Source organism: Falco rusticolus, chromosome W (genome assembly GCF_015220075.1).
Source record: "Falco rusticolus isolate bFalRus1 chromosome W, bFalRus1.pri, whole genome shotgun sequence".
In the NCBI taxonomy this organism is placed as follows: Eukaryota; Metazoa; Chordata; class Aves; order Falconiformes; family Falconidae; genus Falco; species Falco rusticolus.
In genome coordinates this window covers 25,105,983-25,117,184 of record NC_051209.1, presented here as the reverse complement: position 1 = coordinate 25,117,184, position 11,202 = coordinate 25,105,983, and the positions used below count along the sequence as shown (strand labels likewise).

Below are 11,202 nucleotides of genomic sequence, written 5' to 3'. Positions count from 1 at the left end.
ATGAGTCCTCATCATGGGGTTAACCAAAAGGTTTTATTAAACAATGATTAAACAGCAGCCAAAACCTCTACTACTTACTACACATTTAATAATTAAGCTATTGTTTGATGTGTAAAAAATGTCTCTTACCTCACTGTAGACATCAGATGCTGTGGTGAAAATTTATTAAATTGATTACTGCTTATGAAAAAGCCTTTGTCTTTAATTAGGGATCGCTTAACTTGGACAGGGAGCTCAAGGACAACTTTAATGAGCAGGTGGTGTTTGTCTTGAGCCCCCCCGAACAAGCAAGATATGAGCAGGACCATCCAGACAATAATATTGTGTGCAGCTGTGTCATGACAGTAACTCCACCATGCTCAGGTGTCTGGCCAAGATCCCTGGCATGTGTGAAACTTACAAATCATGAGACAGTGCATGCTTGCACTTAGCCTAAACTTAAAAGTTTGCATACACTAGGTGTGTAAACTATTTTTGTTTTTCACTGAATATAAAGGCAGGCAAGCTCCAGGACTGGGCCAGAAGCCTCACATACAGGTGGACGCACTGCATAGGAATTTTCCCAGTTACAGAGAGACTCCTGGCACAGGCTGCAACAGGGCTTCCCAGCCAAAGTGTGGGCCTGGATGATGTTAAGGTGGTGATTGGTGATGTATCCTTTTCTTAGTCTCTGTGACACTTTGCAGTAACAATCTGATGCTTTGCTTCTATTGCTCTTTTATCATATTGTGCATAATAACTAGTACTGTTTCCTTTTATCATATTGCATGTTGTTTTCATTTATTATATTGTAATGTAATAAACTGCATTTATTCTTATATTTTATTTTGAATTCATTTTTGCTTGGTGTCCAGTCAATCAGCAAAACAGATGCTGGGTAAGGGATCTCTCAACCTTGAGGAGTAACCTTGAGAAAGCCTCCCTACTTAAGGGAAGATCACTGCCATGCAGTTCACTGCTGTGCAGGAGAGCTTAACAGACCCTGATGGCTGCAGATATTTATAGTGTAAAGTGGTTGGCTTTTAATCAAGTTTTCTGCTGTGTTCATGCAGTTTCTGACACTTATCAGCCCAGTCTCCAGCCCAAACTGGTTTTGTGGTTTGGTGCTGGGTTTTCACTGATGTGGTACAACAAAGCTAACTTCAGTTAGGCCTACTTGTTGAGCAACTGCCTGAATCAAAGTATAGTTAGTTCAAACAGGAGGAGTGCACCCATCACACCTTGGAAGAGCAATATAACCAGTATAGAACTACTATATAGATAGCATAACTGATTTCCTATAGAAAAGCTATTCCAGGTCTGATTAGAAGTTGGTACGGTATTCTTCTAGGATTGCGTTTTGGACACAAATATCCTCAGCAGCATTCATTGTTACCCTTTTTAGATCGAAGAACCTTACCAAAGGCAGTTCAAAACCATCATGAGTGCATAGGCAAAATTCTGAGCAAATAGCTTATTTTAGGCAACCTCATAGTTGGCTTTTTTCTGACAACTTTACTTTTAACTCTTTGTCTGTAGCGTGGCCAGAAGCAGCTCTGCAGGAGCTTGTGAGCAAAGGACTGATGGTTATGAGCTATAGATGTCCATGTCCTCACGTGGCATGGCTGCAGTTTTCATTCCTTTCCATTTGTTTTGACCAGTGCAAGATTTATGTGGGGCCATCAGCTGTCAAAACAGACTCTTAGGCTAAGAGGCTGCAGCATAGCTTAAAGCCAGAATTAAGGAGACTATCCAGGAGCAAAGCAGTCCAAAACAGGCAAGAGTAAAGGTCCCTTAACATCACCTTTTTGTCTTTTCTCCTCCTGTGAAACACTACCAAGTATTCCTCGGTCAGAATTCAGGAGCAGACCCATGGTAACCAAGTTAGAAAAATACAAACAAAAAGTCACAATAAAATGTTTAAAAATAGCACTAAAACATTCCTAACTATTTCTGGAACACAGCATATACAAAATAGGTTGTGGTGTTAAAAAGGTTTTCTATTAGTACTTGCATAATACTCCAAAATGGAGTTAGATTTATGGTGGAACTTGATCTTAAAGATCTTTCCCAATCAAAATGATTCTATGAAAACTTAGTCACACAATACATTTCTGTTCATTGCTCTATTTGATTTGACAATTTGAAAAAATAATGCAACCAAATATAGGGAAAACATATTTATATGGTGTAATGTGGTGATGCAAGTTGAGGCGGGCTTAAAAGAAACACTATGTCTGCGTGGCTGGGTTCGGACAAAATGGCCTTTATTGTTTATGCAAACTATTTATATATCTTAGACAGTGCAGGTGTTAGACCCTGATAGGTTTTTGTGTCCTTCTTGCTTGCTATTTGCTGTTGCTGTAGGTGCCCGTATGCTGCGGTTCTAAGTTCCGGTTCTTCACACCCTGTTTACATACCTGACAATCTGTGGCTGTCTTAAAGGTACACGGCTAAGTCTTTGAGGTCAACTAACTTATCTGCAGACCCGCTGCAGACCCCAACAGTGTACTGCAATATTTAATCAAGGTAAATTTGGGATTGTATCAAAGTTAAATTGAACAGAGGTAGTTTACTTAGCTTCTCTTTAAATATAGTAGATAGTCATTATGCATTTAGGAAATAAAAATTGAATTTTAAATGCCAACACTATTATTTTACAGCTGTTTTGTCCCTCATCCCAACATGGAAAATTATGCCTTCTGATAGAAAGCTTAGAAATAACTAGATTAATAGGATATGGAAAATTTAGAATAATTAAAACTCTCATTGTATGTACAAAGAGGAACTTCACAATACGACTTTGCAAATTAGGCCCGGTCCTGGGGCCCTTTGTACTGATAAGGTGGACCTGGGATGCTCTGTGTGCTGATAAGACGACACTGGTATGTGAACATCTGTGCCTTGAGATAGGAAAACTGGATCTGTCCTGTTTTATGGTTTGGAAGAAACTTGAGACACGACTGAGTCTGCGCAAAGAGTGAAGGTGAAAAGTTCAGAGTGAGGGAGACTACTAAGCCTTCATCCTCAAAGACCCCCAGGACCTCCACCAGGAGACAGTGTGCAAGTGCAAATGGGAGGAAACTTATGTTAATGACTTCTTGGTAGACTGATTATCCTAACCCAACCTATTATCTGGCATCTATTGAATATGTATGAATGTATACTTTAAATCACACGTGCACAAAGAAGTCAGGGCAGCAGGTGCTTTTGGAATTATCCACCCTGATGTCCGCTGGTGAATTAAACATACCTGCTTTATAACCTATCCTGAGTTATAGAGTTTAATTCCGCACATCACTGCCTTCCCAGCCATATGTGATTACACTTCCAGAGGAGATCAGACTTCTTCTGTTCCATCATGTATAGGAAACATCCTCATTGTCACTCACTATTCAGTATGGAAAGCATTTTACTTTTGATGGATTACAATCATCAACATGATGCTATAAAAAATTAGTAGGGACAATTGAGGTATTTTAATGACAGAAGACTGTTGGACATACTAGTTTCAGAAAGCAAACAATTAGGCCTGCTAAACAATTACCAAATGTACAGTTATATGGATGGTAAGAATGAAGAGAGTAACCTAAAATAAAGCAAAGACTGCATTTTTATTTTGTACACTGCTCCATGATTTTAACTTTTCTTATTTTTTACATGCAATGTTCTTAACCTCATCACCTTTTATTCATCACCCTATGAAAGTCATAACAATATACTTCTGGGCCTTAATTGCCACAGAATTATACCATTTATTTGTTGATTTCACCAGCATAAATGTGGTTTAATCCAGTTATTAGCCTGAATCTTGACCAGGAGGGTCACGGACCAATTTGTTTGTCTTGCCACAAACAATCCTTATCATTTTGGAAAAGATGGGAGCAGGAAATGACACACTCTGTACAGTTTTGCTGTTCAGCCTTTGTCTCATCGTGACTACAGTAACCATCAGCATGTGCTTTTGTGAGTGTTTTTGGTCACGCCGGTACAGAAGAGTGGGATCTCTTCCTCGCAATCCGCCCCGAGTAGTGGAACCCATGGGATACCAAAGCAGAGTGCGAGAGACTGTTATATAAACAGAAGAAAACTGTTGATCTCCAGCAGTTGCCATATGACTTGTTATTTGTTTCTGTTCATCTTCGTTACCTCATGAAGAAAAATACCAAGGACCAGACACAGACTATCGTGGAGGGAACAGATGGAGTTACCACCCCGACATTATTCAGGACTGTGCTGGACTCACGAGTGAAGAAGCCTGTTTTCCACGTCACATGAGACTTTGCTGGACTGTTATTCTGTTTTTCAACTTCTAGTTCATGTTTGTTAATAAATTGTTATTTGTTGTTTACTGGTTGTCAAATGATTCATTGAATTTACTTTGCATCTAACACACGGTTTTCAAAATAAATCAAAAGGGTTGGGTAATACATATAATAACCTACAAAAACAAAACCTAAAACCAACACTTATAACTATAGATTCCACTTAAGTAATAAATGAACTATAAATACTATAGTTTCTTTAAACATTCTTTATATATATATATATATATATATATATATATATGCATCACTATCATGGCTAGACTATAGGGATTTCGCATGCACGGTCTTTCCAGATTTTTCCAATACATTCTGTGGGGTTTAAAATTGTGCATGCGCATGTTCAAAGGCATACACGATAAAAGATGGAAAGATGGCTGCTGAGTGTCCAGATGAAGTCCTGGACCCATTTCCCAAGCTTACCACTCCGGTAAGTTTGTTAATGGTAACGTTTATGGCACTATGGCCAAATGGCAGGTCCTTGCTTTCAATGCAATGTTTTCTCACCATCAGACTACCACGTCACCTGCCAGGGAGGAAGGGTCTGGAGTGCGCATTTCCCCCTCTGAACATCCCGCAAGGTGAGTGTTTTTTAAACGTCTAACCTGTATGGTTCATTATAAAGGGGAATCAAAACTTTTTTTTTTTTTCCTCCTTGTTTAGGCAGAGGGCGCATTTTTCTACTGTCACACATCACGAACTTATGGCGGAGGTGGAAAAGTATAAAAGACGTTACCACATCCTCGTCTGTGCGTTCCTGACGGTTGTTTTCTTTGCTAGTCTACTTGTATTCTTAATCAGCCTACATTGTTGTATGAATTGTTAATAGTTAATTATTCCCAGATTCTTGTTTGCTATTAAATTGTTATTGTGTTAACTATCTAATCTGTATTGTCGACTGTACATTTCGGCATACTAAAATTTGTTTAACACCATTAGGTGAAATCATAGTAGCAAATTGCATGTTAGTTATAACGTGTTGAATTAATCTTATAAAACATGGAACAGCACATGGCAAAAACAATAAGGTGGCTAATCCACATAACAAATAAAATAGGGTTCGTTTTACCCAGGGGCTCCCGAGAAGCCAGGGAAAACAAGTCAATATTCCAGTCTTTCCAAGTTCCGGCCGGGAACATGGGCTAACTTCCCCTGTCTCTGATGTGATTTGTTTCACTCCCCTCACCATTGTCATCAATTTCAACAACAATTGGAAACATTAATTTACCACAAACACTTCCTTCTCGGCTAGCAGGTAAATCGAGAATCATAGAATAGTTTGGCTCCTGATCGTACTTACAGTTGGATTTTACCATCTGGTATAAGGATAATCCTCCTTTCCTACATCTTCTGCTGCAGTTTCATCTGCCACATCCCATAACAAGTCACCGTCATGGTTAAACCACACAGATTTACATAGTAGAAACTACTACAGAGTTATTTTATTTCAGTTTTTTGCCCCTATTCCCCATAGCCTTGCTGACCAAGGGATATTGTTTTACCTGAACTAGGCAGGCCTTCCCCTTATCATTTTTACTGTAACAGGTAAAGCATTTTTTCTTTACCTGGAATTTATTTCCAGATATACCTGGTTACAGATTTCTTTTACTTCAGGGAGGTCCTCTTTTCCACTTAAAGATATTGGTGAATTTGGCATTCTTATTTGTTTTCTTAGTTTGCACTTTAAAGGTTTCAGGATGTTTTCCTGGTGGCCAGCAGCTCCCACAACTGTAACAAATTCTTTTCACTGAAGTTTAACACCAAATAAGTTGGTTTTGTATTCACCCTATTCACAACCAACTTTCAAACATCTAAATTTCCCATCAAAGATTCACCTTTACTCTCCTCAGACCCACTGCCTGCCCTAGAGGGGCCGTTACCGGTCCTGTTGTGCTGCAAATGCTGCAGCAACTGGGGTGACAAAAAAAAAAAAGTCAGGTCCTTTGCTCAATTGTCAGCAACAGCAACCCCCTCCTCCTCACCATCAGAAGGATTGGAGCAGGAGATGCTCTTCCTGCTCTGCAGGTTACACAAGCCTGCCTCTGCAACAGCACTTCTGTTTTAACTCTTTCTGACCCTGAATGCAAAAATGCTCCTTGTTGCTTTAAGTCTGTGTTCTTACATATCAGGCCTTCGCAGGCAAACAGCAAACACCCTGCCATGCGTCCCGCAGGACTCAGCCGCACCTTCGAGGGGGTACGGGGTTTTGTACAAACTCACCCCAATACTTTAACACTTTCACAAGGGTCTGGATAGCAGCGGGAGGGGAGTGAGGGAGGTGGTAAGGGCTGGGGGTGGTGGTGGTGGAGGTATATACGGAGGGGGAGAGGTAGGGATCTCATCCTCACTTCTATTATTCTTCTTCTTTCCCCCCCCTTTGTTTTCTTTTAACGGGAACAAAAGGGCCCTAGTTTCAGACCCTATCCATAAGGAAGCATACTCGCTTTCCTCCAGACTAAAGGGTTCCTTAGAATTCACATATATATTCGGAGCTTGACAAATCCAATCCTCAAAAGATCCAAAACCTGGCCAATAGAGGTGGTCTCCCCTGATCTGCGTGCCACCCCATTTTTCCATGCAAGAATATATCATTTTTGCCTTATCTTTCCCTTTCCTAGAGGGGAAAGCATCCCAGGTTTTACTCATTAAACCTAATGGACTATCTGGTGGTATGTGGGGGAGCTTAACTTGGGGTCCCCCACCCATGGGAACAGAGGGCTTGCTTTTCCTCTGTCCCATCTTCCGGAGTACCTTCTCTCACACACACACTCGCTGCCCCCCGTTTGTGACCCAGCCGCTCACGGGGTATGGGAGCTGCACTACTAAGGGGTTCGCACTCGCTTCGCCCGCAATTGGACATCTCACACAGCACACTCCGGGATACTCAACCCCAACTGAACGGATCACCGGCCTATACTCACGCACTCCTGCGTCTTCATCTGGGGCTTCGTGCACAAAGATTACAGGGTTTGCTGGCTTTCTTTTGCTTGTTGTCGAATTTAGGGTTCGTCGGTAGAGGATGTGGTGCGATAGCACCCACTCAGGGCCGCTGAATTTCAGCGGGGTGCCTCCCCATATGGGGCTTCCCACCAGATTGCCTCTATCCGAGTCACGGCACCAAATTTGTTATATATGTTGGCGATAATAACTGGTCAGGGCCAGAGCCAATTGAGCCAAATTAGTTTATTAAAGCAAGCGGCAACAAGCAAAACAGCGCTGGGCGGCCGGGGAGTCTCCTGCTCCACCAACGGCACACAAATTCAAGCAAACTGAGCAGCTCTTTTTATCTTCCCCGAGGTCGCTTCTGACACCTTCAGTAGCCCCTCTGCTGCTTCTGTTATCGTGGTTTCTTGTCAGACAGGGCGTTTTCCCATGTTGGTGTAGCAAGATAACATTGGGGACATGTCTCTTCTTGTTAAATAGGAAGTTCTTAAGACCACCACAATGGGTTCGTTCCTCTTGCTTAACGTGGTTGATCAGCAAATTACCTTGAGTTACTTATTACACCCGAGGCAGGGGGTCCCCCAGTTCCAGAGGTTACCGGGGCAGGAAAGGCTCCGCAGGCACCCGCCACGGCCTGGCCTGCGCCGCCCATCAAGCAGAGGCGGGAGGGTCCGTTACGTAGCCCCAGGACACATCCCCAGCGCAGCGCACCACTCCCACCTCTCCGGGTTAGCTCTCCCAGGCCCCCACCGCCCCCTCACGCCCCCGCCCCTTCCCTGCCTTTTGCCCCGCGGCCCCTTTTCTCCGCGCCAATACTCCCAAGCTCCCACCTTGCTCCATTCCTCAACAGCGTACTCCCGCCCCCCACTGAGCGTCATTGGCTGCAGTGGCCCGTTCCTCACGACGCTCCTGGTTCGGGATTGCCTCCGCTGCTACTCAGATCCTCATCAGTGCAGGGAGAGCGGAAGCTAGTGAGGCCTGGCGGTGGCGGCATCCGCTCGTTCCTTTCCTCCTTCTGTGTGAGCGGTGTGGGCGTGAGCGCTGCGCGTGCCCGCTCCCGCCCTCACCCTCGCCGCTGCGGTACCTCCCTTACCTGGGTGACGTGTGCGCTGTGGCGTCTGCTTACCGTCCCCGTTCCTTCCCGCCCAGGGTATTTCTCTACTCCATAGTTCTGCCGTCTCTCCAGGTCCCCGCTGAGGCCGGGGAGTGGGAGGCTGAATCGGAGGGAGCAAGAGGGAAGCGTGCGAAAGAAGGCGGGGAGAGAGGGCGGCAGTGCGGGCAGGTGAGGTAGGAAGTCATCCCGCTCCCCTCAGGCTTGTAGGCGGCACTGCGGAGGCGGCGGCGGCCGCCGCTCCCGGGCAACGCGGTTCGGGGTGAGGAGTTGGGGGTGGAGTAGCAACGCTGAGCGCGCTAGGGGAGGCAGGCGGCGAAGGGCGGTGGCGGGAACGCTGCGGTCTTGATGCCGGGTATTATTTCAGTCGGGCGGCAGCGGAGCAGACCCCGATGCTGCCGGCGGCAGGGGCCGGAAGGAGCCCGGCTCCTCTGGCGTCCTCGCACGTCGCACGCTCCGCAACCACCCCCGTCCTTGTCCAAAGCTGTTGCTTCCTCCTCCCCCTTCCCCTTAAACGAGAAGAAAATTCGATTTGATTTAATATATTTCCTTGGGGTCGGAAGAAACTCCTGCCTGCTGAACCTGGTTTAGGTGCTTGACAAAGGTAAATTAAATGGTAAAGGCTTGGGGAGCAGCAGCAACAACAACCGAAAAATCCTTCCTCTGCTAAGGAAGTGGGGGAAAAAGGAAGTTACTTTTCGCTTTGATATCCTGGTTTTGGCTTTATCTTTTTGTGTTTTCTGCCTTGTGTAGTTTAGCTGTCCTTTGTGTTTCTCTCTCTCTTGCTGAAATGCTGTTTCTATGGACCTAATCATGGAGGCTGAAGAAAGAGTCTGGGGAGATCGAAAGTTTTTAAGCTCCTCAGACACAGAAGTTTCTTTGTTCATTTTGAACTGAAACTGATGGACTCTGTGACCGTACTTCAGTTCCTTCCCTTCCGAAATGATCGATAACCCTGCAAGTATAATTAAGCTCTTACAAAATAAGAAAGTTGTAAAGGAGGTAGTCTCTTTTATTTAATCGAAAGATCTTGAGGCTTGGCGCTCCCTGTATCTGCCTTTCACTTTGTTGGTCTTTCACTTTGTGTTCTGGAATATCTAGCTGGTCGTCTTCAAGGTAGCTGTTAAATTTCTTTATGAAAATGTACCCTCGTATTCCTCTGCAAATGTAGTTTTTCCTCTCCACTGCTGCCACCACCTCTCTTTCTCCCCTCTACCCTATCTCTGTCCTTAAGATGAGTTGGACTGCATATTTTTCAGCTTGTATAGGAGAGGTCTGTATTGTATTTTGATCCTTGCACGTTTATCTTAACCTCCATTTTTTTTTTTAAAAAAGCAAGCTAGCTAGTGGTCTGACTTATTAAAAGTATATGTAGTTGAACCTCTGAGTTAACATGGTGTTTGGTTTTGGTGACCACTTTCTCCTTTATCATTTTTTTTAAAGGAGTTTTGTTTGAGGCCGTTGGAGGGGGAAACTAAATGCAAAGTTTTGATGTAAGGTTTTGTACTGTTGGTGCTTGTTATGCCAACTAACTAGTTGTATGTAGTGAATGCAGTATTACTCACCACAGATTCATTTCACATGCGTCAGAGGCAATTATTGGTTAGTTTTTTTTTTCATGAAGGCGAGGAATTTCTTGTACTGTGAACTTTAAAAATGAGCCAGAAGCCATAGTTCTGTACTAGCTTATTTAAATTTTTGTTCCTGTTTGACAAACTCAAAAGCAGCATGTTGGTCAGATAGGATGTGTGTGCTTCAGTCTCTCAAGTGTCTGAGATGTGTTGGTATTTGTGAGACTCGAACAAAGTAATTTTATGCAAATTTTTTAACACTCCTACATATGTAGTTCTTTAACAGCACCAAGTAACGTAGTGTGTGAGGAAAGTTATTAATCCAGCTCCATCTGTTTGATATAGTGTGAGGGAAAGAAATTAACGTTTAACTGACCTAAATTGGCTTCTATGGCTGATAAGAAGTAAATGATTTAGCTTGCAATTTATAGACTTACCTTTCCAGGCAGCAATAAAGGTTATTTTTAGTAGACATCTGAAAGGGCTGAACAAAATAAATGGCAGTGAACTTCAGTTCCTTATATGGCTGATGCTTGGCAGAAAAGCAATGAAGTCTAAATGGGGTAATCCTTTTACAAGAATGATCACTTTCCAAAGCAGTCTTAATGATCACTTTCCAAAGCAGTCTTTAATGATCACTTGAGGTTGGTTTGTGTTAGGTTTTGGGTTTTTGTTTGTGGTTGGTTGGGTTTGTTGTTTTGTTTTTTTTTTTGGGGGGGGGGGGGAGGGGGGAGGATTGTAGCAATTGACAAATTTAGTTGTAAACCTTAGTTCTTAATGGATGCAATTTTTTGTTTCTTTTTAGACCTTTTGCATTTTTCATGATGCACTTCATATTTTCAATGTTGTGTAGAAGAATAGATCCTTTTAGTGGAGCCACAAGTTTTACATCGGTGTTTGTCACCATGGTAGCTGTGGATAAAGCCATTTGTAAGTTTAAAGTGTAATTCAGTACTGCTTTTACAGCTAATGGTTATATTGTAGAATTCCATTCATGTCATTAATATAGTTTAGGAGTTATGAAGGAGTGCGTTCTTTTCTTGAGATGAACTGTCTCCACTAAAAATCAAGATGTGATAGTCATATTATGAATAAAATAATTTAAGTATACATATGGTAGCTCATGTTGTTTGAAACAACACTTTCATATGTGTTGATGATTAGGGAAATATTCTTTTGACCTGGCTGTTTCTTGTGCGTGAATTAAATTAAACTCATATAAACATTGGTAATTTAAGTAAGTATACTTGCAAAGAGAAATTGCAGCATATGG

General features: G+C 42.9%; 1 protein-coding gene across 10 annotated transcripts in view; it reads left to right on the top strand.

Moving 5' to 3' along the window:
• Positions 1–8,077: 8,077 nt before the first annotated feature.
• Positions 8,078–11,202, top strand: part of LOC119140746 (erbin-like) — a 119,742-nt gene continuing 116,617 nt past the window's right edge. For 6 of the 10 annotated variants that reach the window (XR_005101694.1, XM_037372289.1, XM_037372288.1 and 3 more), the window contains exon 1: positions 8,078–8,962. The gene's annotated coding sequence lies outside the window, so the exon portion shown is untranslated. The remainder of the gene's footprint in view (positions 8,963–11,202) is intronic. The other 4 variants (XM_037372283.1, XM_037372281.1, XM_037372284.1 and 1 more) reach the window with 2 other exon arrangements.